The sequence below is a fragment of the Lactuca sativa genome, chromosome 9 (assembly GCF_002870075.4).
Source record: "Lactuca sativa cultivar Salinas chromosome 9, Lsat_Salinas_v11, whole genome shotgun sequence".
NCBI classification, from domain to species: Eukaryota; Viridiplantae; Streptophyta; class Magnoliopsida; order Asterales; family Asteraceae; genus Lactuca; species Lactuca sativa.
Window position 1 is genome coordinate 156,702,037 of NC_056631.2, and position 6,000 is coordinate 156,708,036.

The window sequence follows — 6,000 nt, forward strand, 5'->3', positions numbered from 1 at the left end:
ACACACTCTCTCTCTCTCTCTCTCTCTCTCACTCACTGATATGTTATGGGACACTTTGATGTTTTTAGATAAAGTTATAATGAATGTGGAATTGAAAACAATTGTTTGTGATTTCATGGTTTACGCATTATGTTTGACTAATTAAAAATGAAAATTTTCTTTTAAAAATTTGGGTCGTTACAAGTTGGTATCAGAGCCTTGGTTTGAGGGATTCGGGCACACCCTCAGGTGTGTCCGGACTCAAACTAAGAAAATGGTAAAAAAAAATTCAAAAATAACATAAAAGGTTTTAAAAGAAATGGAAAGATGAGAGTGCAACGCGCGTGATCAGCCGAGCCAAGTAAGTAGTTCCCTAATATGTTAGCCATGTTATACTGATATTTTGGCTTTGTTGATTATATGGAACTTGCTATGTGTATGCTTTTAAAATTGTATACGGTTAGGATCTTATAGCCTCAGAATGATTAATTTGGACTTATTTCCTGTTCCTTGTCTAGTTGTGGTCCTAGGGTAGAATCTTTTATTCGAAATTCTATTTGATCCTTTTCTATGTATAATTTGTATGCATAAAGGCAACCTGTTATGATTGATTTGATTGATATGAGTAGAGCAAATCTTAGGACAACCTAAGATTTGATATATACGGTAGTTTGTGGGATATGATTTAGTTTTGGGACGAATTAGAGTTAACATGTAGAGCATTGGGGAAAGGTACAGGTAGGTGTGGAAGGTAGTATTGAGCCCATACTACTGAAAGCACAGGACCTATACGCGAACCAATGTTAGATTTTAACGACTTCAAGGAGGAATGGTGTGGGAAGATCCCTTATATGGAAATCCTGATCGTTATGATTTATGACATTTCAGTTCAGCATGGTGGTGACACAGTTTGGAGTAGTGGGATCAGGATCAGGATCTGGACCTAGGGCAGGATCAGGCAACACTACCGATGTCATTGATGAGGGGTTGCGTGAGCTTATTGCGGCCAAGGTTACTAGGGGCACCCTTTTCGCTACCCCAGTTATTTTTGGGACGGTCAAGGAGGGTATGATGGAGATCATGGAGGAGAGATTCAGGGCATTCAGAGCTGAGATTGTTGCGGGTCAGGTTGGGGCTCGAAATCTCTCATTCCTGGAGTTCAAGGTATGTAGGGCGCCAGGGTTTTTTGAGGCTAGGGACCCCATTGTTATCCAATGCTGGGTGGCGGTCATTGAGAATGCCCAGCACAGGAGTTCTTTCCCGGATGCGGCAAAGGTGGTATTTGCTTCTTGTATGCTGAGAGACAGGGCCCGGGATCGGTGGGGCGAGGTTACGAGTCAGGTGGGAGCAGCCGGTGTGGCTGAGATGACATGGGCCGAGTTTGTTCGGCGATTGGACATGGAGTTTTCACCACCTATCGAGGTGAAACAACTAGTGAGGGAATTTCATGACTTATAGTAGACCATCGAGACTGTGGCGAAGATCACCGCCAAGTTTTGGGAGCGAGCATTGTTGATTCCACAGTATGCTACCGATGAGGATATGAGGTGGACACGATATCATTCCATGTTGAAGGATAATATTCGGGAGTTTGTGAGCTTTACAGGGTGCAAATCCCTAAATGAGATGGTGGAGAAGGCCCGTGAGTGGGAGATGGAGTTGGATTCCGACACGAAGCGGAAGCCTAAGCAGGCCCAGGCAGCAGTAGGTCAGGCTAAAAAGCCTAAGACCTTGGATTCATCTAGAAGGGGCCAGCAAGGTCGGGGCCGGTGTGCCAAGTGCGATAAGCCGTACAGTGGAGCCTGTAGGACGGGCGGCTTGGGATGTTTCCGGTGTGGCCAGACAGGCCACGTGATAAGGGACTGTCCCAAGAAGGGCTTGATTTGTTTTCATTGCAACCAGATCGGCCATAAGCGATTTGATTGTCCGAGGTTACAGGGAGGAGGAGGAGCAGTGGCGGTGCCTGCACCCGCCACACTGAGGATCAACGGTGGCCGCCCTGCTAAGGTGGATGCCCCGGCGGTGAAAAGCCATGCATTTCAGCTGACTACCGAGGAGGCGCGCGCAGCGCAAGACATTATAGATGGTATGTGTCTATTATTCTATGTTCTTATTATTTGTATAAATTATGTGTACTTTATGCTTGTATAGGTACCTTTTTTTTTCAATGGTATGTCTGCTCATGTCTTGTTTGATTCGGGTGCTACCCGATCGTTTGTGTCACTTGCACTTAGCAAGAAGTTCCGGGACGCACCAGGAAGTTTGGATTCCCCGCTCGAGGTAGAAATCGAAGATGATCACACTGTTAGTAAAGCGAGGGTGTATCAGGATTGCGTCCTGAATGTGTTAGGAGAAAGGTTTCGTGTGGATCTAGTTCTGATGTCGTTATGAGGTCTGAAGGTGATTGTCGGGATGTACTGGTTGGGGGCCAATGAGGCCATGATTGATTGCAAGCGCCAGTTGGTTAGGGTCTGAACCCCAAGTGGAGGAGAACTAGTTATTCATGGTGAGAGAGCCTCGTAGGGGCCAACTCTCTGTTCGGCTGCGAGGGCTAGGAGATTTCCATAGAAGGGTTGTACGAGATTTCTGGCTTATATCTCGAATACAAGGGTAGAGACCACGACGGATGTGGGTAGCTTGCTGGTTATAAAGGAATTTCCGGATGTTTTCCCCGAAGAGATACCAGGTGTGCCTCCGGAGAGGCAGGTGGAGTTTCGCATCGACCTGGTGCTTGGTTCCGCTCCGATAGCAAAGGCACCATACCAGTTGGCACCACCTGAGATGCAAGAATTATCTATGCAACTATAGGAGCTGCTACACCGAGGGTTCATACGTTCGAGCAGTTCCCCATGTGGAGCCCCGATCCTTTTTATGAAAAAGAAGGATGGATCCCACAGGATGTGCATCGATTATAGGGAGCTGAAAAAACTAATGGTGAAGAACGGTTATCCATTACCGAGGGTCGATGATTTGTTTGATCAGTTGCAGGGTGCGTCTTGGGTTTCCAATATTAATCTTCGGTCAGGGTACCCTCAGATGAGGATTCGGGGTGATTATTTATCGAAGATGACTTTCAGGACTCGGTATGGGCATTATGAGTTTGTGGTGATGTCATTTGTGCTCACCAATGCCCCAGCAGCATTCATGGATCTCATGAACAGGGTGTGTAGACCGATGCTGGATCGGTTAGTGATCGTTTTTATTGATGATATTCTGGTCTATTCTAAGACCAGGGAGCAACATGAGCAGCATTTGAGGTAGGTATTGGAGACCCTGAGGGCGGAGAAGCTTTATGAAAAGCTCTCCAAGTGTGATTTATGGCTGCAAGAAGTACAGTTTTTGGGACATATCATCAATCAGGAGGGCATTGCGGTTGATCCAGCCAAGGTTGAGGCTGTGATGCGGTGGGTAGTACCGAAGAACACATCATAGATTCATCGCTTCTTGGGTTTAGCGGGCTATTATAGGAGAATTATCCAAGATTTCTCAAAGATTGTTGTATCATTGACCCGCTTGACCAAGAAGAATTTGACCTTTCGATGGCGCATGGATCAGCAGATGGCTTTTGAGACCCTAAGAGAAAGGTTATGTGAGGTCCCGATCCTAGTACTACCTGAGGGGTTGGACGATTTGGTGGTATACTGTGACGCATCGATTTCAGGGTTAGGTACGGTACTGATGCAGAGGGGGCACGTGATAGCATACGCCTCGAGGCAGTTGAAGCCTCATGAGGCGAATTACCACACTCATGACCTAGAACTGGGGGCTGCGGTGTCTGTCCTCAAGATTTGGAGGCCCTATTTGTATGGAGTGCGGTTCACCATTTATACCAACCACAAGAGTTTAAAGTATTTGATAGATCAGTAGAACCTCAACATGCGACAAAGGAGGTGGTTGGATGTGCTGAAGGGTTATGAGTGTAGGTATCAGTGACGGGGGGAGTGAGACATAGTCTATTATAGGAAGCACACATGTCCAAGTTCTCTATACATCCAGGGGGTACGAAAATGTATAGGGAATTGAGACTGAGTTATTGGTGGCCCTACATGAAGCGGGGGACCGCCTGGTTCGTGGAGCGGTGCTTAATGTGCAGGAAGATCAAGGCCGAGCATCAGCGGCCTCATGGCAAGGTACAGGCACTACCCATTCCCATGTGGAAGTGGGAATACATCACTATGGACTTCATCACAAAGTTACCTAGGACGGCGAGGGGTGTGGACGCCATATGGGTGATCGTAGACAGACTGACGAAGAGTGTCCACTTCATTCCGATTTCCAAGAGTATATTCGCGGAGAAGTTGGTGGATATTTATGTACGAGAGGTGGTGGCTAGACACGGGATGCCAATTTCGGTGGTCTCTGACAGGGATGTCCGGTTTACTTCCAGGTGCTGGAAGATGTTCCACGAGGAACTAGGCACTCAGCTACATTTTTTCACAACGTACCACCCCCAGACTGACGGCTAGAGCGAGAGGACAATCCAAACACTGAAGGACATTCTTCTAGCATGTGTGCTAGATTTTGGAGGGAGTTGAGACACGTACCTCCCACTGGCAGAGTTTTCGTACAATAACAATTATCATGCCAGTATTAACCAAGCTCCATTCAAGATGTTATATGGTCGGAGGTGCAGGACCCCAGTATGTTGGGATGAGGTTGGGCACCATGTCATAGGGAACACTGAGGTAGTGCTCAAGACTACATAACTGATTCATCAGGTGCGCGACCGACTGTGGGTCGCACAGAGCCGTCGAAAAAGTTATGGTGACCGACGACGATCAGACCTTGAGTTACTGGAGGGGGATTTTATGTTGCTGAAAGTGTCTCCCTGGAAAGGGATTATTAGGTTTCAGAAAAGAGGAAAGTTGTGGCCTCGGTACATAGGCCCGTTTAGGATCACGACCCGGTTGGGCAAGGTGGCATATCGCTTGGATCTGCTGGAGGAACTTAGCCATATTCACAACACCTTCCACGTGTCTCAGCTTCAGAAGTGTGACACTGACGACTCTGCAATCATCTCATTGGACAATATTAAGGTGGATGAGAGCTATAACTATGTTGAGAGGTTGGTTTCCATCTTAGATATGAAGACAATGGGTCTTCGGAACATGGAGGTGAAGTTGGTAAAAGTGCAATGGCAGCACCAAAGAGGCTCTGAATGGACTTGGATCTGTTTTGGGCCTTTGAACTGTTGGGCCTTATTTGATTATTCGGCTTGTTTGCATTCTGATAATAGTGGGCCATTTTATATGTTTTGGTTCATTGGTGTTATGGTAGGGTCTTATTGGACCAAGAGGCCCATTAATGAATTTGGACATGGACTTTGGGGCCATTAACAAATAAATGATATTTGGGCCTTTTTGGAAGGATATGGGGTTTGGGTTTTCCCTTGATTATGTGATGTCCTAACATGGATTAATATTATTATTTAGCACAGGAGGTTACAGACTATTAGGAGGGCAGCTTTCGCTTTCAGCAGACAGAGGTGAGTCTCCTCACCATACCAATGGGTCTAAGGCACTAAGGCCGGCCCATTTCATGATATGTAGTGTCCTATCTAAAATGGTATTATTTGGCATGATAGTTGGTATGAGCTAGGAAGTATGCTAGTAGTATACGTGGTATGTTTGTATGGAAGACCATGGGAGAGCCAATGACACTTGGATGTAAGACCATGTGGAGAGCCCATGGCTTTCCTATCGAAGACCATGGGAGAGCCCATGTCACTCGGATGTAAGACCATGTGGAGAGCCCATGGCTTTCCTATCAAAGACCATGGGAGAGGCCAAGGCACTTAGGTGTAATACCATGTGGGGAGCCCATGGCATCCTGGAGTATGACACTGGGGACGAGCCCACGACATCCCTAACTGTGGTATGCATGGCTTATGTGATATGTATACTTGTTTTAACTAGTATGATATGTTGTATGTGGGTATTCTCTGGGTAACTCATTAAGCTTTCAGCTTACCGTTTGTGGATTTGTTTAAGATGCATCTGAGCCCAAGGGCAAGGGGAAGGC